Below are 23113 nucleotides of genomic sequence, written 5' to 3' on the forward strand. Positions count from 1 at the left end.
GAGGCTAGTAGTGAAGTTTAGTTTGTCCTCTAGATCAGGAGTGTTGTAGGATGAGATCTTGGCAAGGGATTGCAAGCAACTTGTTTCTTTGGAATAGACTCACTTTTCCCCAAAGAGGCTTGCCAGCAGTGAAGAAAAGTCTAGCAGCAATGGTGTTTGGCATGCAGCTAAGAGGCCACATGAATCATGCTTGAAAATGGGGTTATGACTGTTTTGCCATCAGTCCCTATTGTGAAAGTTGACACACAGCCTCTGATTCTGCAGCTTCAGAGCAGTGAAAGAGTCACACGTGCCACACAGTGCAATGTTGTATAATGAACATTGCTCAGAGAGGTTCTGCATGGGGTGTATGCCCTAAGCAGGAGCAGGGCCTAGGTAGGCCTAGGTGACAGTGGGACTTGCCAGGGCCTAGCAGGGCTCAGGGGGAAACTGTTAGCTTGCTTCATGCTGGAGGCAAGTTCCAGTTTCTGCTTAAGGTAAAGAGACTTCTCTTAGGACTTCCCAGGATGAATGGTAAGCACATTGTTTTTCTCAGTGCAGCTCCACATTCCTCAATTGGGTCGATCAGCCTGGCAGTCAGAGACTCCCTAGAACTGTTTTCCTGGGGCAGTTTGAAAGTTGGGAATGTCTAGCTCTCCAAGGAAGACAGGCCTGTGTTTACCATAGCTTTAAATACAAATGTGATTCCAAGGGTTCCTCACTTTAGATGGTGCTCTAAAGCCATAGGAGAGAGTATCCACACACACTGTTCTCTAATAGAAACTGTGCAAAACCAAGCATCCATTTGTACAGAAAGGCACTCTCCTGTTGAAGCCCCACGTTGACCAAGGTTTCATCCAAACTGCTGCAGGCCTTTCTGGATGGAGAAACTGCAGTTTACTTGAAGGCTAGGTTCATGTTTTGTGTGTTTTCTATATCAAGACTGTTGTGGGATGAGATCCTCGCAAAGGATGGCAAGCAACTTGTTTCTTTAGATAGAATCACTTTTCCCCAAAGAGGCTTGCCAGCAGTGAAGAAAAGTCAAGCAACAAGGGTGTTTGGTATGCATCTAAGAGGGCTCATGAATCCCGCTTGAATATGGGGTTATGAATGTTTTGCCATCAGGCTGCAAAGTGAATGTTGACACAAAGCCTCTGATCCTACAGCTTCCAAGCTGTGAAAGAGACACCCATGCCACACACTGCAACATTCTACAGTGAACTTTGCTCCAGAGAGGTTCTGCATAGGATTTATGGCTGAAGTGGGAGTAGGCCCTACACAGTTGTAGGTGATACTGGGACTTACCAGAGCCTAGCAGGGCCCAGGGAAAAACTGTTCAATTACTTCATGCTGGAGGCAAATTCGAATTTCTGTTTAAAGCAGAGAGACTTTTGCTATGACTTTCCAGGATGAATGCTAAGCACAATGTTTTTCTCTCTACAGCCCCAAGTTCCTCATTGGGGCTGACCAGCCTGGCAGTCAGAGACTCCCTAGTACTGCGTTCCTGAGGCAGTTTGAAAGCTGTGGAAATCTAGCTCTTCAGTGAACAGAGGCCTGCATTTAACATTGCTTTGCATACAAAGATGATTCCAAGGGCTCCTCTCTCTACAGGGTGCTCTGAAGCCACAGGAGAAACTACCCACACTCACTGTTCTCTAATGGAAACTGTGAAACCAAGCATCCATTTGTACAGAAAGTCACTCTCCTGTTGAAGCACTACATTGACCAAGGTTTCATGGAAAGTGCTGTAGGACATTCTGGATGGAGAGCCTGAAGCTCACATGGAGGCTATTGGTCCAATTTCACTCACCGTCGAATTAGAGTGCTGTGGGATGAGGTTCTAGCAAGGAATGGCAAGCACCCCGTTTCTTTCAATTAGACTCACATGTTCTCAGGAACACTTACCAACAGTGGAGAGAAGATGGGCAACAAGGGTGATTTCCATGCAGCCTGGAGACCACAACTGTCCTGCTTCCCTTTGTGTAAATAACTGCTACTCCCAGGAGGCTCCAATATCAAAGTGGTCACACTGCCTCTATATCTGCAGTTTCCAAACCATGATAAGACACACAGGCCACACACTGAGCCCTTCCATGAATAAATTTTGCTCCACAGAGGGTCTGCATGCCATGTATGGCCTAAGCGAGTGAAGGCCCTAGGAAGTCTAGGGGACCCTGGGACTTGCCATTGCCTCGTAGTGCTCAGGGAAAACATGTCCATTTTCTTCAGGTTGGATGCAAATTCGAGTTTCTGCTTCAGGTAAAAGAGGTCAGGTAGGAGAGCCCAGGGTGAAGGCAAAGCACAGAGTTTTTTCCATGCAGCTCCAGTTTCCTCACCTGGGCCAACAAGCATGGAAGGAAAAGCCTCCCTACAACTGGATTCCTGAGGAAGTTTCAAAGCAGAGGGAACTCTGACTACACAAGCTAGAGTGCCCTGCTTAGGTCTTCCCTCTGACAACCAAGTCAATCCCAAGGGCCTATGGGTTGGAGCTGCTTTAAAGAGACAAGAGTGACTTTGGGCACACAGTGTTCCCCCATGGAAAATGGTGCTGAACCGAGCATAAATTTCCTCTTGCAAGGTTTCTTAACATTAAAATACTACATTGAATAAGGTTTCATGGACACTGCTGCAGGCCTTTCTGGATGGAAAAATTGCAGCTTACTTAGAGGCTACTGGTAAATTTTCATGAGTCTTCTAGGTAAAGAGGATAAGCTGCTAGGAAGGGGTTGCAAGCACCTTGTTCTCTTGGAATACACTCAGTCTTCACCAAAGAGGCTTGCCAGCAGTGAAGAAAAGTCAAACAACAATGGTGTATGTCATGCAGATAAGATGCTGCATGAATCCTGGTTGAAAATGGACTAATGACTATTTGGCCCTCAGGCCCCAATATGAACATTGACACACAGCCTCCATATCTGCAGCTTCCAAGCATGAAAGAGACAAAAATGCTACACAATGGGACCACCTCTAATGAACTTTGCTCTGTAGAGACTGCATAGTGTGTAAGTCATAAGCGGGAGCAGTTGCTAGGTAGGCCTGGGTGACAGTGAGACTTGCCAGGCCCTAGCAGTGCTCAGGGAAAAGCTGTACTTTTTCTTCAGGCTGGATGCAATTCAAGGCTCTGCTTGAGGTAGAGACAGGTCAGGTAGCAGATCCCTGGTTGAAGGCAAAGCACAGAGTTGTTCTGTGCTGCTTCGATTTCCACACCCAGGCTGAGAAGCATGGAAGGAAAAGCCTCTCTAGAACTGGGTACCTGAGCAAGTTTCAGAGCAGGGGGAAGTCTGGTTCTATAAGCAAGAGAGCCCTGCTTAGGCCTTCACTCTTGCAATAAGGGTGATCCCAAGTACCTGTGGGTTGGAGGATGCTATTAAGACACTGGAGAGATTTTCAGCAAATAGTGTTCCCCCATGGAAAATGGTGTAGACCAGAGAGTCCGTTTCCTCCTGCAAGGCATTGTAGCATGAAAGCAGTCCATTGACTAAGATTTCATGGAAACTGCTTTAGGCATTTCTGCATGGAAAAACTGTGGCTAACTTGGAGGCTAGTAGTGAAGTTTAGTTTGTCCTCTAGATCAGGAGTGTTGTAGGATGAGATCTTGGCAAGGGATTGCAAGCAACTTGTTTCTTTGGAATAGACTCACTTTTCCCCAAAGAGGCTTGCCAGCAGTGAAGAAAAGTCTAGCAGCAATGGTGTTTGGCATGCAGCTAAGAGGCCACATGAATCATGCTTGAAAATGGGGTTATGACTGTTTTGCCATCAGTCCCTATTGTGAAAGTTGACACACAGCCTCTGATTCTGCAGCTTCAGAGCAGTGAAAGAGTCACACGTGCCACACAGTGCAATGTTGTATAATGAACATTGCTCAGAGAGGTTCTGCATGGGGTGTATGCCCTAAGCAGGAGCAGGGCCTAGGTAGGCCTAGGTGACAGTGGGACTTGCCAGGGCCTAGCAGGGCTCAGGGGGAAACTGTTAGCTTGCTTCATGCTGGAGGCAAGTTCCAGTTTCTGCTTAAGGTAAAGAGACTTCTCTTAGGACTTCCCAGGATGAATGGTAAGCACATTGTTTTTCTCAGTGCAGCTCCACATTCCTCACTTGGGTCGATCAGCCTGGCAGTCAGAGACTCCCTAGAACTGTTTTCCTGGGGCAGTTTGAAAGTTGGGAATGTCTAGCTCTCCAAGGAAGACAGGCCTGTGTTTACCATAGCTTTAAATACAAATGTGATTCCAAGGGTTCCTCACTCTAGATGGTGCTCTAAAGCCATAGGAGAGAGTATCCACACACACTGTTCTCTAATAGAAACTGTGCAAAACCAAGCATCCATTTGTACAGAAAGGCACTCTCCTGTTGAAGCCCCACGTTGACCAAGGTTTCATCCAAACTGCTGCAGGCCTTTCTGGATGGAGAAACTGCAGTTTACTTGAAGGCTAGGTTCATGTTTTGTGTGTTTTCTATATCAAGACTGTTGTGGGATGAGATCCTCGCAAAGGATGGCAAGCAACTTGTTTCTTTAGATAGAATCACTTTTCCCCAAAGAGGCTTGCCAGCAGTGAAGAAAAGTCAAGCAACAAGGGTGTTTGGTATGCATCTAAGAGGGCTCATGAATCCCGCTTGAATATGGGGTTATGAATGTTTTGCCATCAGGCTGCAAAGTGAATGTTGACACAAAGCCTCTGATCCTACAGCTTCCAAGCTGTGAAAGAGACACCCATGCCACACACTGCAACATTCTACAGTGAACTTTGCTCCAGAGAGGTTCTGCATAGGATTTATGGCTGAAGTGGGAGTAGGCCCTACACAGTTGTAGGTGATACTGGGACTTACCAGAGCCTAGCAGGGCCCAGGGAAAAACTGTTCAATTACTTCATGCTGGAGGCAAATTCGAATTTCTGTTTAAAGCAGAGAGACTTTTGCTATGACTTTCCAGGATGAATGCTAAGCACAATGTTTTTCTCTCTACAGCCCCAAGTTCCTCATTGGGGCTGACCAGCCTGGCAGTCAGAGACTCCCTAGTACTGCGTTCCTGAGGCAGTTTGAAAGCTGTGGAAATCTAGCTCTTCAGTGAACAGAGGCCTGCATTTAACATTGCTTTGCATACAAAGATGATTCCAAGGGCTCCTCTCTCTACAGGGTGCTCTGAAGCCACAGGAGAAACTACCCACACTCACTGTTCTCTAATGGAAACTGTGAAACCAAGCATCCATTTGTACAGAAAGTCACTCTCCTGTTGAAGCACTACATTGACCAAGGTTTCATGGAAAGTGCTGTAGGACATTCTGGATGGAGAGCCTGAAGCTCACATGGAGGCTATTGGTCCAATTTCACTCACCGTCGAATTAGAGTGCTGTGGGATGAGGTTCTAGCAAGGAATGGCAAGCACCCCGTTTCTTTCAATTAGACTCACATGTTCTCAGGAACACTTACCAACAGTGGAGAGAAGATGGGCAACAAGGGTGATTTCCATGCAGCCTGGAGACCACAACTGTCCTGCTTCCCTTTGTGTAAATAACTGCTACTCCCAGGAGGCTCCAATATCAAAGTGGTCACACTGCCTCTATATCTGCAGTTTCCAAACCATGATAAGACACACAGGCCACACACTGAGCCCTTCCATGAATAAATTTTGCTCCACAGAGGGTCTGCATGCCATGTATGGCCTAAGCGAGTGAAGGCCCTAGGAAGTCGAGGGGACCCTGGGACTTGCCATTGCCTCGTAGTGCTCAGGGAAAACATGTCCATTTTCTTCAGGTTGGATGCAAATTCGAGTTTCTGCTTCAGGTAAAAGAGGTCAGGTAGGAGAGCCCAGGGTGAAGGCAAAGCACAGAGTTTTTTCCATGCAGCTCCAGTTTCCTCACCTGGGCCAACAAGCATGGAAGGAAAAGCCTCCCTACAACTGGATTCCTGAGGAAGTTTCAAAGCAGAGGGAACTCTGACTACACAAGCTAGAGTGCCCTGCTTAGGCCTTCCCTCTGACAACCAAGTCAATCCCAAGGGCCTATGGGTTGGAGCTGCTTTAAAGAGACAAGAGTGACTTTGGGCACACAGTGTTCCCCCATGGAAAATGGTGCTGAACCGAGCATAAATTTCCTCTTGCAAGGTTTCTTAACATTAAAATACTACATTGAATAAGGTTTCATGGACACTGCTGCAGGCCTTTCTGGATGGAAAAATTGCAGCTTACTTAGAGGCTACTGGTAAATTTTCATGAGTCTTCTAGGTAAAGAGGAGAAGCTGCTAGGAAGGGGTTGCAAGCACCTTGTTCTCTTGGAATACACTCAGTCTTCACCAAAGAGGCTTGCCAGCAGTGAAGAAAAGTCAAACAACAATGGTGTATGTCATGCAGATAAGATGCTGCATGAATCCTGGTTGAAAATGGACTAATGACTATTTTGCCCTCAGGCCCCAATATGAACATTGACACACAGCCTCCATATCTGCAGCTTCCAAGCATGAAAGAGACAAAAATGCTACACAATGGGACCACCTCTAATGAACTTTGCTCTGTAGAGACTGCATAGTGTGTAAGTCATAAGCGGGAGCAGTTGCTAGGTAGGCCTGGGTGACAGTGAGACTTGCCAGGCCCTAGCAGTGCTCAGGGAAAAGCTGTACTTTTTCTTCAGGCTGGATGCAATTCAAGGCTCTGCTTGAGGTAGAGACAGGTCAGGTAGCAGATCCCTGGTTGAAGGCAAAGCACAGAGTTGTTCTGTGCTGCTTCGATTTCCACACCCAGGCTGAGAAGCATGGAAGGAAAAGCCTCTCTAGAACTGGGTACCTGAGCAAGTTTCAGAGCAGGGGGAAGTCTGGTTCTATAAGCAAGAGAGCCCTGCTTAGGCCTTCACTCTTGCAATAAGGGTGATCCCAAGTACCTGTGGGTTGGAGGATGCTATTAAGACACTGGAGAGATTTTCAGCAAATAGTGTTCCCCCATGGAAAATGGTGTAGACCAGAGAGTCCGTTTCCTCCTGCAAGGCATTGTAGCATGAAAGCAGTCCATTGACTAAGATTTCATGGAAACTGCTTTAGGCATTTCTGCATGGAAAAGCTGTGGCTAACTTGGAGGCTAGTAGTGAAGTTTAGTTTGTCCTCTAGATCAGGAGTGTTGTAGGATGAGATCTTGGCAAGGGATTGCAAGCAACTTGTTTCTTTGGAATAGACTCACTTTTCCCCAAAGAGGCTTGCCAGCAGTGAAGAAAAGTCTAGCAGCAATGGTGTTTGGCATGCAGCTAAGAGGCCACATGAATCATGCTTGAAAATGGGGTTATGACTGTTTTGCCATCAGTCCCTATTGTGAAAGTTGACACACAGCCTCTGATTCTGCAGCTTCAGAGCAGTGAAAGAGTCACACGTGCCACACAGTGCAATGTTGTATAATGAACATTGCTCAGAGAGGTTCTGCATGGGGTGTATGCCCTAAGCAGGAGCAGGGCCTAGGTAGGCCTAGGTGACAGTGGGACTTGCCAGGGCCTAGCAGGGCTCAGGGGGAAACTGTTAGCTTGCTTCATGCTGGAGGCAAGTTCCAGTTTCTGCTTAAGGTAAAGAGACTTCTCTTAGGACTTCCCAGGATGAATGGTAAGCACATTGTTTTTCTCAGTGCAGCTCCACATTCCTCACTTGGGTCGATCAGCCTGGCAGTCAGAGACTCCCTAGAACTGTTTTCCTGGGGCAGTTTGAAAGTTGGGAATGTCTAGCTCTCCAAGGAAGACAGGCCTGTGTTTACCATAGCTTTAAATACAAATGTGATTCCAAGGGTTCCTCACTCTAGATGGTGCTCTAAAGCCATAGGAGAGAGTATCCACACACACTGTTCTCTAATAGAAACTGTGCAAAACCAAGCATCCATTTGTACAGAAAGGCACTCTCCTGTTGAAGCCCCACGTTGACCAAGGTTTCATCCAAACTGCTGCAGGCCTTTCTGGATGGAGAAACTGCAGTTTACTTGAAGGCTAGGTTCATGTTTTGTGTGTTTTCTATATCAAGACTGTTGTGGGATGAGATCCTCGCAAAGGATGGCAAGCAACTTGTTTCTTTAGATAGAATCACTTTTCCCCAAAGAGGCTTGCCAGCAGTGAAGAAAAGTCAAGCAACAAGGGTGTTTGGTATGCATCTAAGAGGGCTCATGAATCCCGCTTGAATATGGGGTTATGAATGTTTTGCCATCAGGCTGCAAAGTGAATGTTGACACAAAGCCTCTGATCCTACAGCTTCCAAGCTGTGAAAGAGACACCCATGCCACACACTGCAACATTCTACAGTGAACTTTGCTCCAGAGAGGTTCTGCATAGGATTTATGGCTGAAGTGGGAGTAGGCCCTACACAGTTGTAGGTGATACTGGGACTTACCAGAGCCTAGCAGGGCCCAGGGAAAAACTGTTCAATTACTTCATGCTGGAGGCAAATTCGAATTTCTGTTTAAAGCAGAGAGACTTTTGCTATGACTTTCCAGGATGAATGCTAAGCACAATGTTTTTCTCTCTACAGCCCCAAGTTCCTCATTGGGGCTGACCAGCCTGGCAGTCAGAGACTCCCTAGTACTGCGTTCCTGAGGCAGTTTGAAAGCTGTGGAAATCTAGCTCTTCAGTGAACAGAGGCCTGCATTTAACATTGCTTTGCATACAAAGATGATTCCAAGGGCTCCTCTCTCTACAGGGTGCTCTGAAGCCACAGGAGAAACTACCCACACTCACTGTTCTCTAATGGAAACTGTGAAACCAAGCATCCATTTGTACAGAAAGTCACTCTCCTGTTGAAGCACTACATTGACCAAGGTTTCATGGAAAGTGCTGTAGGACATTCTGGATGGAGAGCCTGAAGCTCACATGGAGGCTATTGGTCCAATTTCACTCACCGTCGAATTAGAGTGCTGTGGGATGAGGTTCTAGCAAGGAATGGCAAGCACCCCGTTTCTTTCAATTAGACTCACATGTTCTCAGGAACACTTACCAACAGTGGAGAGAAGATGGGCAACAAGGGTGATTTCCATGCAGCCTGGAGACCACAACTGTCCTGCTTCCCTTTGTGTAAATAACTGCTACACCCAGGAGGCTCCAATATCAAAGTGGTCACACTGCCTCTATATCTGCAGTTTCCAAACCATGATAAGACACACAGGCCACACACTGAGCCCTTCCATGAATAAATTTTGCTCCACAGAGGGTCTGCATGCCATGTATGGCCTAAGCGAGTGAAGGCCCTAGGAAGTCTAGGGGACCCTGGGACTTGCCATTGCCTCGTAGTGCTCAGGGAAAACATGTCCATTTTCTTCAGGTTGGATGCAAATTCGAGTTTCTGCTTCAGGTAAAAGAGGTCAGGTAGGAGAGCCCAGGGTGAAGGCAAAGCACAGAGTTTTTTCCATGCAGCTCCAGTTTCCTCACCTGGGCCAACAAGCATGGAAGGAAAAGCCTCCCTACAACTGGATTCCTGAGGAAGTTTCAAAGCAGAGGGAACTCTGACTACACAAGCTAGAGTGCCCTGCTTAGGCCTTCCCTCTGACAACCAAGTCAATCCCAAGGGCCTATGGGTTGGAGCTGCTTTAAAGAGACAAGAGTGACTTTGGGCACACAGTGTTCCCCCATGGAAAATGGTGCTGAACCGAGCATAAATTTCCTCTTGCAAGGTTTCTTAACATTAAAATACTACATTGAATAAGGTTTCATGGACACTGCTGCAGGCCTTTCTGGATGGAAAAATTGCAGCTTACTTAGAGGCTACTGGTAAATTTTCATGAGTCTTCTAGGTAAAGAGGATAAGCTGCTAGGAAGGGGTTGCAAGCACCTTGTTCTCTTGGAATACACTCAGTCTTCACCAAAGAGGCTTGCCAGCAGTGAAGAAAAGTCAAACAACAATGGTGTATGTCATGCAGATAAGATGCTGCATGAATCCTGGTTGAAAATGGACTAATGACTATTTGGCCCTCAGGCCCCAATATGAACATTGACACACAGCCTCCATATCTGCAGCTTCCAAGCATGAAAGAGACAAAAATGCTACACAATGGGACCACCTCTAATGAACTTTGCTCTGTAGAGACTGCATAGTGTGTAAGTCATAAGCGGGAGCAGTTGCTAGGTAGGCCTGGGTGACAGTGAGACTTGCCAGGCCCTAGCAGTGCTCAGGGAAAAGCTGTACTTTTTCTTCAGGCTGGATGCAATTCAAGGCTCTGCTTGAGGTAGAGACAGGTCAGGTAGCAGATCCCTGGTTGAAGGCAAAGCACAGAGTTGTTCTGTGCTGCTTCGATTTCCACACCCAGGCTGAGAAGCATGGAAGGAAAAGCCTCTCTAGAACTGGGTACCTGAGCAAGTTTCAGAGCAGGGGGAAGTCTGGTTCTATAAGCAAGAGAGCCCTGCTTAGGCCTTCACTCTTGCAATAAGGGTGATCCCAAGTACCTGTGGGTTGGAGGATGCTATTAAGACACTGGAGAGATTTTCAGCAAATAGTGTTCCCCCATGGAAAATGGTGTAGACCAGAGAGTCCGTTTCCTCCTGCAAGGCATTGTAGCATGAAAGCAGTCCATTGACTAAGATTTCATGGAAACTGCTTTAGGCATTTCTGCATGGAAAAGCTGTGGCTAACTTGGAGGCTAGTAGTGAAGTTTAGTTTGTCCTCTAGATCAGGAGTGTTGTAGGATGAGATCTTGGCAAGGGATTGCAAGCAACTTGTTTCTTTGGAATAGACTCACTTTTCCCCAAAGAGGCTTGCCAGCAGTGAAGAAAAGTCTAGCAGCAATGGTGTTTGGCATGCAGCTAAGAGGCCACATGAATCATGCTTGAAAATGGGGTTATGACTGTTTTGCCATCAGTCCCTATTGTGAAAGTTGACACACAGCCTCTGATTCTGCAGCTTCAGAGCAGTGAAAGAGTCACACGTGCCACACAGTGCAATGTTGTATAATGAACATTGCTCAGAGAGGTTCTGCATGGGGTGTATGCCCTAAGCAGGAGCAGGGCCTAGGTAGGCCTAGGTGACAGTGGGACTTGCCAGGGCCTAGCAGGGCTCAGGGGGAAACTGTTAGCTTGCTTCATGCTGGAGGCAAGTTCCAGTTTCTGCTTAAGGTAAAGAGACTTCTCTTAGGACTTCCCAGGATGAATGGTAAGCACATTGTTTTTCTCAGTGCAGCTCCACATTCCTCACTTGGGTCGGTCAGCCTGGCAGTCAGAGACTCCCTAGAACTGTTTTCCTGGGGCAGTTTGAAAGTTGGGAATGTCTAGCTCTCCAAGGAAGACAGGCCTGTGTTTACCATAGCTTTCAATACAAATGTGATTCCAAGGGTTCCTCACTCTAGATGGTGCTCTAAAGCCATAGGAGAGAGTATCCACACACACTGTTCTCTAATAGAAACTGTGCAAAACCAAGCATCCATTTGTACAGAAAGGCACTCTCCTGTTGAAGCCCCACGTTGACCAAGGTTTCATCCAAACTGCTGCAGGCCTTTCTGGATGGAGAAACTGCAGTTTACTTGAAGGCTAGGTTCATGTTTTGTGTGTTTTCTATATCAAGACTGTTGTGGGATGAGATCCTCGCAAAGGATGGCAAGCAACTTGTTTCTTTAGATAGAATCACTTTTCCCCAAAGAGGCTTGCCAGCAGTGAAGAAAAGTCAAGCAACAAGGGTGTTTGGTATGCATCTAAGAGGGCTCATGAATCCCGCTTGAATATGGGGTTATGAATGTTTTGCCATCAGGCTGCAAAGTGAATGTTGACACAAAGCCTCTGATCCTACAGCTTCCAAGCTGTGAAAGAGACACCCATGCCACACACTGCAACATTCTACAGTGAACTTTGCTCCAGAGAGGTTCTGCATAGGATTTATGGCTGAAGTGGGAGTAGGCCCTACACAGTTGTAGGTGATACTGGGACTTACCAGAGCCTAGCAGGGCCCAGGGAAAAACTGTTCAATTACTTCATGCTGGAGGCAAATTCGAATTTCTGTTTAAAGCAGAGAGACTTTTGCTATGACTTTCCAGGATGAATGCTAAGCACAATGTTTTTCTCTCTACAGCCCCAAGTTCCTCATTGGGGCTGACCAGCCTGGCAGTCAGAGACTCCCTAGTACTGCGTTCCTGAGGCAGTTTGAAAGCTGTGGAAATCTAGCTCTTCAGTGAACAGAGGCCTGCATTTAACATTGCTTTGCATACAAAGATGATTCCAAGGGCTCCTCTCTCTACAGGGTGCTCTGAAGCCACAGGAGAAACTACCCACACTCACTGTTCTCTAATGGAAACTGTGAAACCAAGCATCCATTTGTACAGAAAGTCACTCTCCTGTTGAAGCACTACATTGACCAAGGTTTCATGGAAAGTGCTGTAGGACATTCTGGATGGAGAGCCTGAAGCTCACATGGAGGCTATTGGTCCAATTTCACTCACCGTCGAATTAGAGTGCTGTGGGATGAGGTTCTAGCAAGGAATGGCAAGCACCCCGTTTCTTTCAATTAGACTCACATGTTCTCAGGAACACTTACCAACAGTGGAGAGAAGATGGGCAACAAGGGTGATTTCCATGCAGCCTGGAGACCACAACTGTCCTGCTTCCCTTTGTGTAAATAACTGCTACACCCAGGAGGCTCCAATATCAAAGTGGTCACACTGCCTCTATATCTGCAGTTTCCAAACCATGATAAGACACACAGGCCACACACTGAGCCCTTCCATGAATAAATTTTGCTCCACAGAGGGTCTGCATGCCATGTATGGCCTAAGCGAGTGAAGGCCCTAGGAAGTCTAGGGGACCCTGGGACTTGCCATTGCCTCGTAGTGCTCAGGGAAAACATGTCCATTTTCTTCAGGTTGGATGCAAATTCGAGTTTCTGCTTCAGGTAAAAGAGGTCAGGTAGGAGAGCCCAGGGTGAAGGCAAAGCACAGAGTTTTTTCCATGCAGCTCCAGTTTCCTCACCTGGGCCAACAAGCATGGAAGGAAAAGCCTCCCTACAACTGGATTCCTGAGGAAGTTTCAAAGCAGAGGGAACTCTGACTACACAAGCTAGAGTGCCCTGTTTAGGCCTTCCCTCTGACAACCAAGTCAATCCCAAGGGCCTATGGGTTGGAGCTGCTTTAAAGAGACAAGAGTGACTTTGGGCACACAGTGTTCCCCCATGGAAAATGGTGCTGAACCGAGCATAAATTTCCTCTTGCAAGGTTTCTTAACATTAAAATACTACATTGAATAAGGTTTCATGGACACTGCTGCAGGCCTTTCTGGATGGAAAAATTGCAGCTTACTTAGAGGCTACTGGTAAATTTTCATGAGTCTTCTAGGTAAAGAGGATAAGCTGCTAGGAAGGGGTTGCAAGCACCTTGTTCTCTTGGAATACACTCAGTCTTCACCAAAGAGGCTTGCCAGCAGTGAAGAAAAGTCAAACAACAATGGTGTATGTCATGCAGATAAGATGCTGCATGAATCCTGGTTGAAAATGGACTAATGACTATTTGGCCCTCAGGCCCCAATATGAACATTGACACACAGCCTCCATATCTGCAGCTTCCAAGCATGAAAGAGACAAAAATGCTACACAATGGGACCACCTCTAATGAACTTTGCTCTGTAGAGACTGCATAGTGTGTAAGTCATAAGCGGGAGCAGTTGCTAGGTAGGCCTGGGTGACAGTGAGACTTGCCAGGCCCTAGCAGTGCTCAGGGAAAAGCTGTACTTTTTCTTCAGGCTGGATGCAATTCAAGGCTCTGCTTGAGGTAGAGACAGGTCAGGTAGCAGATCCCTGGTTGAAGGCAAAGCACAGAGTTGTTCTGTGCTGCTTCGATTTCCACACCCAGGCTGAGAAGCATGGAAGGAAAAGCCTCTCTAGAACTGGGTACCTGAGCAAGTTTCAGAGCAGGGGGAAGTCTGGTTCTATAAGCAAGAGAGCCCTGCTTAGGCCTTCACTCTTGCAATAAGGGTGATCCCAAGTACCTGTGGGTTGGAGGATGCTATTAAGACACTGGAGAGATTTTCAGCAAATAGTGTTCCCCCATGGAAAATGGTGTAGACCAGAGAGTCCGTTTCCTCCTGCAAGGCATTGTAGCATGAAAGCAGTCCATTGACTAAGATTTCATGGAAACTGCTTTAGGCATTTCTGCATGGAAAAGCTGTGGCTAACTTGGAGGCTAGTAGTGAAGTTTAGTTTGTCCTCTAGATCAGGAGTGTTGTAGGATGAGATCTTGGCAAGGGATTGCAAGCAACTTGTTTCTTTGGAATAGACTCACTTTTCCCCAAAGAGGCTTGCCAGCAGTGAAGAAAAGTCTAGCAGCAATGGTGTTTGGCATGCAGCTAAGAGGCCACATGAATCATGCTTGAAAATGGGGTTATGACTGTTTTGCCATCAGTCCCTATTGTGAAAGTTGACACACAGCCTCTGATTCTGCAGCTTCAGAGCAGTGAAAGAGTCACACGTGCCACACAGTGCAATGTTGTATAATGAACATTGCTCAGAGAGGTTCTGCATGGGGTGTATGCCCTAAGCAGGAGCAGGGCCTAGGTAGGCCTAGGTGACAGTGGGACTTGCCAGGGCCTAGCAGGGCTCAGGGGGAAACTGTTAGCTTGCTTCATGCTGGAGGCAAGTTCCAGTTTCTGCTTAAGGTAAAGAGACTTCTCTTAGGACTTCCCAGGATGAATGGTAAGCACATTGTTTTTCTCAGTGCAGCTCCACATTCCTCACTTGGGTCGATCAGCCTGGCAGTCAGAGACTCCCTAGAACTGTTTTCCTGGGGCAGTTTGAAAGTTGGGAATGTCTAGCTCTCCAAGGAAGACAGGCCTGTGTTTACCATAGCTTTAAATACAAATGTGATTCCAAGGGTTCCTCACTCTAGATGGTGCTCTAAAGCCATAGGAGAGAGTATCCACACACACTGTTCTCTAATAGAAACTGTGCAAAACCAAGCATCCATTTGTACAGAAAGGCACTCTCCTGTTGAAGCCCCACGTTGACCAAGGTTTCATCCAAACTGCTGCAGGCCTTTCTGGATGGAGAAACTGCAGTTTACTTGAAGGCTAGGTTCATGTTTTGTGTGTTTTCTATATCAAGACTGTTGTGGGATGAGATCCTCGCAAAGGATGGCAAGCAACTTGTTTCTTTAGATAGAATCACTTTTCCTCAAAGAGGCTTGCCAGCAGTGAAGAAAAGTCAAGCAACAAGGGTGTTTGGTATGCATCTAAGAGGGCTCATGAATCCCGCTTGAATATGGGGTTATGAATGTTTTGCCATCAGGCTGCAAAGTGAATGTTGACACAAAGCCTCTGATCCTACAGCTTCCAAGCTGTGAAAGAGACACCCATGCCACACACTGCAACATTCTACAGTGAACTTTGCTCCAGAGAGGTTCTGCATAGGATTTATGGCTGAAGTGGGAGTAGGCCCTACACAGTTGTAGGTGATACTGGGACTTACCAGAGCCTAGCAGGGCCCAGGGAAAAACTGTTCAATTACTTCATGCTGGAGGCAAATTCGAATTTCTGTTTAAAGCAGAGAGACTTTTGCTATGACTTTCCAGGATGAATGCTAAGCACAATGTTTTTCTCTCTACAGCCCCAAGTTCCTCATTGGGGCTGACCAGCCTGGCAGTCAGAGACTCCCTAGTACTGCGTTCCTGAGGCAGTTTGAAAGCTGTGGAAATCTAGCTCTTCAGTGAACAGAGGCCTGCATTTAACATTGCTTTGCATACAAAGATGATTCCAAGGGCTCCTCTCTCTACAGGGTGCTCTGAAGCCACAGGAGAAACTACCCACACTCACTGTTCTCTAATGGAAACTGTGAAACCAAGCATCCATTTGTACAGAAAGTCACTCTCCTGTTGAAGCACTACATTGACCAAGGTTTCATGGAAAGTGCTGTAGGACATTCTGGATGGAGAGCCTGAAGCTCACATGGAGGCTATTGGTCCAATTTCACTCACCGTCGAATTAGAGTGCTGTGGGATGAGGTTCTAGCAAGGAATGGCAAGCACCCCGTTTCTTTCAATTAGACTCACATGTTCTCAGGAACACTTACCAACAGTGGAGAGAAGATGGGCAACAAGGGTGATTTCCATGCAGCCTGGAGACCACAACTGTCCTGCTTCCCTTTGTGTAAATAACTGCTACTCCCAGGAGGCTCCAATATCAAAGTGGTCACACTGCCTCTATATCTGCAGTTTCCAAACCATGATAAGACACACAGGCCACACACTGAGCCCTTCCATGAATAAATTTTGCTCCACAGAGGGTCTGCATGCCATGTATGGCCTAAGCGAGTGAAGGCCCTAGGAAGTCGAGGGGACCCTGGGACTTGCCATTGCCTCGTAGTGCTCAGGGAAAACATGTCCATTTTCTTCAGGTTGGATGCAAATTCGAGTTTCTGCTTCAGGTAAAAGAGGTCAGGTAGGAGAGCCCAGGGTGAAGGCAAAGCACAGAGTTTTTTCCATGCAGCTCCAGTTTCCTCACCTGGGCCAACAAGCATGGAAGGAAAAGCCTCCCTACAACTGGATTCCTGAGGAAGTTTCAAAGCAGAGGGAACTCTGACTACACAAGCTAGAGTGCCCTGCTTAGGCCTTCCCTCTGACAACCAAGTCAATCCCAAGGGCCTATGGGTTGGAGCTGCTTTAAAGAGACAAGAGTGACTTTGGGCACACAGTGTTCCCCCATGGAAAATGGTGCTGAACCGAGCATAAATTTCCTCTTGCAAGGTTTCTTAACATTAAAATACTACATTGAATAAGGTTTCATGGACACTGCTGCAGGCCTTTCTGGATGGAAAAATTGCAGCTTACTTAGAGGCTACTGGTAAATTTTCATGAGTCTTCTAGGTAAAGAGGATAAGCTGCTAGGAAGGGGTTGCAAGCACCTTGTTCTCTTGGAATACACTCAGTCTTCACCAAAGAGGCTTGCCAGCAGTGAAGAAAAGTCAAACAACAATGGTGTATGTCATGCAGATAAGATGCTGCATGAATCCTGGTTGAAAATGGACTAATGACTATTTGGCCCTCAGGCCCCAATATGAACATTGACACACAGCCTCCATATCTGCAGCTTCCAAGCATGAAAGAGACAAAAATGCTACACAATGGGACCACCTCTAATGAACTTTGCTCTGTAGAGACTGCATAGTGTGTAAGTCATAAGCGGGAGCAGTTGCTAGGTAGGCCTGGGTGACAGTGAGACTTGCCAGGCCCTAGCAGTGCTCAGGGAAAAGCTGTACTTTTTCTTCAGGCTGGATGCAATTCAAGGCTCTGCTTGAGGTAGAGACAGGTCAGGTAGCAGATCCCTGGTTGAAGGCAAAGCACAGAGTTGTTCTGTGCTGCTTCGATTTCCACACCCAGGCTGAGAAGCATGGAAGGAAAAGCCTCTCTAGAACTGGGTACCTGAGCAAGTTTCAGAGCAGGGGGAAGTCTGGTTCTATAAGCAAGAGAGCCCTGCTTAGGCCTTCACTCTTGCAATAAGGGTGATCCCAAGTACCTGTGGGTTGGAGGATGCTATTAAGACACTGGAGAGATTTTCAGCAAATAGTGTTCCCCCATGGAAAATGGTGTAGACCAGAGAGTCCGTTTCCTCCTGCAAGGCATTGTAGCATGAAAGCAGTCCATTGACTAAGATTTCATGGAAACTGCTTTAGGCATTTCTGCATGGAAAAGCTGTGGCTAACTTGGAGGCTAGTAGTGAAGTTTAGTTTGTCCTCTAGATCAGGAGTGTTGTAGGATGAGATCTTGGCAAGGGATTGCAAGCAACTTGTTTCTTTGGAATAGACTCACTTTTCCCCAAAGAGGCTTGCCAGCAGTGAAGAAAAGTCTAGCAGCAATGGTGTTTGGCATGCAGCTAAGAGGCCACATGAATCATGCTTGAAAATGGGGTTATGACTGTTTTGCCATCAGTCCCTATTGTGAAAGTTGACACACAGCCTCTGATTCTGCAGCTTCAGAGCAGTGAAAGAGTCACACGTGCCACACAGTGCAATGTTGTATAATGAACATTGCTCAGAGAGGTTCTGCATGGGGTGTATGCCCTAAGCAGGAGCAGGGCCTAGGTAGGCCTAGGTGACAGTGGGACTTGCCAGGGCCTAGCAGGGCTCAGGGGGAAACTGTTAGCTTGCTTCATGCTGGAGGCAAGTTCCAGTTTCTGCTTAAGGTAAAGAGACTTCTCTTAGGACTTCCCAGGATGAATGGTAAGCACATTGTTTTTCTCAGTGCAGCTCCACATTCCTCACTTGGGTCGATCAGCCTGGCAGTCAGAGACTCCCTAGAACTGTTTTCCTGGGGCAGTTTGAAAGTTGGGAATGTCTAGCTCTCCAAGGAAGACAGGCCTGTGTTTACCATAGCTTTAAATACAAATGTGATTCCAAGGGTTCCTCACTCTAGATGGTGCTCTAAAGCCATAGGAGAGAGTATCCACACACACTGTTCTCTAATAGAAACTGTGCAAAACCAAGCATCCATTTGTACAGAAAGGCACTCTCCTGTTGAAGCCCCACGTTGACCAAGGTTTCATCCAAACTGCTGCAGGCCTTTCTGGATGGAGAAACTGCAGTTTACTTGAAGGCTAGGTTCATGTTTTGTGTGTTTTCTATATCAAGACTGTTGTGGGATGAGATCCTCGCAAAGGATGGCAAGCAACTTGTTTCTTTAGATAGAATCACTTTTCCCCAAAGAGGCTTGCCAGCAGTGAAGAAAAGTCAAGCAACAAGGGTGTTTGGTATGCATCTAAGAGGGCTCATGAATCCCGCTTGAATATGGGGTTATGAATGTTTTGCCATCAGGCTGCAAAGTGAATGTTGACACAAAGCCTCTGATCCTACAGCTTCCAAGCTGTGAAAGAGACACCCATGCCACACACTGCAACATTCTACAGTGAACTTTGCTCCAGAGAGGTTCTGCATAGGATTTATGGCTGAAGTGGGAGTAGGCCCTACACAGTTGTAGGTGATACTGGGACTTACCAGAGCCTAGCAGGGCCCAGGGAAAAACTGTTCAATTACTTCATGCTGGAGGCAAATTCGAATTTCTGTTTAAAGCAGAGAGACTTTTGCTATGACTTTCCAGGATGAATGCTAAGCACAATGTTTTTCTCTCTACAGCCCCAAGTTCCTCATTGGGGCTGACCAGCCTGGCAGTCAGAGACTCCCTAGTACTGCGTTCCTGAGGCAGTTTGAAAGCTGTGGAAATCTAGCTCTTCAGTGAACAGAGGCCTGCATTTAACATTGCTTTGCATACAAAGATGATTCCAAGGGCTCCTCTCTCTACAGGGTGCTCTGAAGCCACAGGAGAAACTACCCACACTCACTGTTCTCTAATGGAAACTGTGAAACCAAGCATCCATTTGTACAGAAAGTCACTCTCCTGTTGAAGCTCTACATTGACCAAGGTTTCATGGAAAGTGCTGTAGGACATTCTGGATGGAGAGCCTGAAGCTCACATGGAGGCTATTGGTCCAATTTCACTCACCGTCGAATTAGAGTGCTGTGGGATGAGGTTCTAGCAAGGAATGGCAAGCACCCCGTTTCTTTCAATTAGACTCACATGTTCTCAGGAACACTTACCAACAGTGGAGAGAAGATGGGCAACAAGGGTGATTTCCATGCAGCCTGGAGACCACAACTGTCCTGCTTCCCTTTGTGTAAATAACTGCTACTCCCAGGAGGCTCCAATATCAAAGTGGTCACACTGCCTCTATATCTGCAGTTTCCAAACCATGATAAGACACACAGGCCACACACTGAGCCCTTCCATGAATAAATTTTGCTCCACAGAGGGTCTGCATGCCATGTATGGCCTAAGCGAGTGAAGGCCCTAGGAAGTCTAGGGGACCCTGGGACTTGCCATTGCCTCGTAGTGCTCAGGGAAAACATGTCCATTTTCTTCAGGTTGGATGCAAATTCGAGTTTCTGCTTCAGGTAAAAGAGGTCAGGTAGGAGAGCCCAGGGTGAAGGCAAAGCACAGAGTTTTTTCCATGCAGCTCCAGTTTCCTCACCTGGGCCAACAAGCATGGAAGGAAAAGCCTCCCTACAACTGGATTCCTGAGGAAGTTTCAAAGCAGAGGGAACTCTGACTACACAAGCTAGAGTGCCCTGCTTAGGCCTTCCCTCTGACAACCAAGTCAATCCCAAGGGCCTATGGGTTGGAGCTGCTTTAAAGAGACAAGAGTGACTTTGGGCACACAGTGTTCCCCCATGGAAAATGGTGCTGAACCGAGCATAAATTTCCTCTTGCAAGGTTTCTTAACATTAAAATACTACATTGAATAAGGTTTCATGGACACTGCTGCAGGCCTTTCTGGATGGAAAAATTGCAGCTTACTTAGAGGCTACTGGTAAATTTTCATGAGTCTTCTAGGTAAAGAGGATAAGCTGCTAGGAAGGGGTTGCAAGCACCTTGTTCTCTTGGAATACACTCAGTCTTCACCAAAGAGGCTTGCCAGCAGTGAAGAAAAGTCAAACAACAATGGTGTATGTCATGCAGATAAGATGCTGCATGAATCCTGGTTGAAAATGGACTAATGACTATTTGGCCCTCAGGCCCCAATATGAACATTGACACACAGCCTCCATATCTGCAGCTTCCAAGCATGAAAGAGACAAAAATGCTACACAATGGGACCACCTCTAATGAACTTTGCTCTGTAGAGACTGCATAGTGTGTAAGTCATAAGCGGGAGCAGTTGCTAGGTAGGCCTGGGTGACAGTGAGACTTGCCAGGCCCTAGCAGTGCTCAGGGAAAAGCTGTACTTTTTCTTCAGGCTGGATGCAATTCAAGGCTCTGCTTGAGGTAGAGACAGGTCAGGTAGCAGATCCCTGGTTGAAGGCAAAGCACAGAGTTGTTCTGTGCTGCTTCGATTTCCACACCCAGGCTGAGAAGCATGGAAGGAAAAGCCTCTCTAGAACTGGGTACCTGAGCAAGTTTCAGAGCAGGGGGAAGTCTGGTTCTATAAGCAAGAGAGCCCTGCTTAGGCCTTCACTCTTGCAATAAGGGTGATCCCAAGTACCTGTGGGTTGGAGGATGCTATTAAGACACTGGAGAGATTTTCAGCAAATAGTGTTCCCCCATGGAAAATGGTGTAGACCAGAGAGTCCGTTTCCTCCTGCAAGGCATTGTAGCATGAAAGCAGTCCATTGACTAAGATTTCATGGAAACTGCTTTAGGCATTTCTGCATGGAAAAGCTGTGGCTAACTTGGAGGCTAGTAGTGAAGTTTAGTTTGTCCTCTAGATCAGGAGTGTTGTAGGATGAGATCTTGGCAAGGGATTGCAAGCAACTTGTTTCTTTGGAATAGACTCACTTTTCCCCAAAGAGGCTTGCCAGCAGTGAAGAAAAGTCTAGCAGCAATGGTGTTTGGCATGCAGCTAAGAGGCCACATGAATCATGCTTGAAAATGGGGTTATGACTGTTTTGCCATCAGTCCCTATTGTGAAAGTTGACACACAGCCTCTGATTCTGCAGCTTCAGAGCAGTGAAAGAGTCACACGTGCCACACAGTGCAATGTTGTATAATGAACATTGCTCAGAGAGGTTCTGCATGGGGTGTATGCCCTAAGCAGGAGCAGGGCCTAGGTAGGCCTAGGTGACAGTGGGACTTGCCAGGGCCTAGCAGGGCTCAGGGGGAAACTGTTAGCTTGCTTCATGCTGGAGGCAAGTTCCAGTTTCTGCTTAAGGTAAAGAGACTTCTCTTAGGACTTCCCAGGATGAATGGTAAGCACATTGTTTTTCTCAGTGCAGCTCCACATTCCTCACTTGGGTCGATCAGCCTGGCAGTCAGAGACTCCCTAGAACTGTTTTCCTGGGGCAGTTTGAAAGTTGGGAATGTCTAGCTCTCCAAGGAAGACAGGCCTGTGTTTACCATAGCTTTAAATACAAATGTGATTCCAAGGGTTCCTCACTCTAGATGGTGCTCTAAAGCCATAGGAGAGAGTATCCACACACACTGTTCTCTAATAGAAACTGTGCAAAACCAAGCATCCATTTGTACAGAAAGGCACTCTCCTGTTGAAGCCCCACGTTGACCAAGGTTTCATCCAAACTGCTGCAGGCCTTTCTGGATGGAGAAACTGCAGTTTACTTGAAGGCTAGGTTCATGTTTTGTGTGTTTTCTATATCAAGACTGTTGTGGGATGAGATCCTCGCAAAGGATGGCAAGCAACTTGTTTCTTTAGATAGAATCACTTTTCCCCAAAGAGGCTTGCCAGCAGTGAAGAAAAGTCAAGCAACAAGGGTGTTTGGTATGCATCTAAGAGGGCTCATGAATCCCGCTTGAATATGGGGTTATGAATGTTTTGCCATCAGGCTGCAAAGTGAATGTTGACACAAAGCCTCTGATCCTACAGCTTCCAAGCTGTGAAAGAGACACCCATGCCACACACTGCAACATTCTACAGTGAACTTTGCTCCAGAGAGGTTCTGCATAGGATTTATGGCTGAAGTGGGAGTAGGCCCTACACAGTTGTAGGTGATACTGGGACTTACCAGAGCCTAGCAGGGCCCAGGGAAAAACTGTTCAATTACTTCATGCTGGAGGCAAATTCGAATTTCTGTTTAAAGCAGAGAGACTTTTGCTATGACTTTCCAGGATGAATGCTAAGCACAATGTTTTTCTCTCTACAGCCCCAAGTTCCTCATTGGGGCTGACCAGCCTGGCAGTCAGAGACTCCCTAGTACTGCGTTCCTGAGGCAGTTTGAAAGCTGTGGAAATCTAGCTCTTCAGTGAACAGAGGCCTGCATTTAACATTGCTTTGCATACAAAGATGATTCCAAGGGCTCCTCTCTCTACAGGGTGCTCTGAAGCCACAGGAGAAACTACCCACACTCACTGTTCTCTAATGGAAACTGTGAAACCAAGCATCCATTTGTACAGAAAGTCACTCTCCTGTTGAAGCTCTACATTGACCAAGGTTTCATGGAAAGTGCTGTAGGACATTCTGGATGGAGAGCCTGAAGCTCACATGGAGGCTATTGGTCCAATTTCACTCACCGTCGAATTAGAGTGCTGTGGGATGAGGTTCTAGCAAGGAATGGCAAGCACCCCGTTTCTTTCAATTAGACTCACATGTTCTCAGGAACACTTACCAACAGTGGAGAGAAGATGGGCAACAAGGGTGATTTCCATGCAGCCTGGAGACCACAACTGTCCTGCTTCCCTTTGTGTAAATAACTGCTACTCCCAGGAGGCTCCAATATCAAAGTGGTCACACTGCCTCTA

Source organism: Hippopotamus amphibius, chromosome 4 (assembly GCF_030028045.1).
Source record: "Hippopotamus amphibius kiboko isolate mHipAmp2 chromosome 4, mHipAmp2.hap2, whole genome shotgun sequence".
NCBI classification, from domain to species: Eukaryota; Metazoa; Chordata; class Mammalia; order Artiodactyla; family Hippopotamidae; genus Hippopotamus; species Hippopotamus amphibius.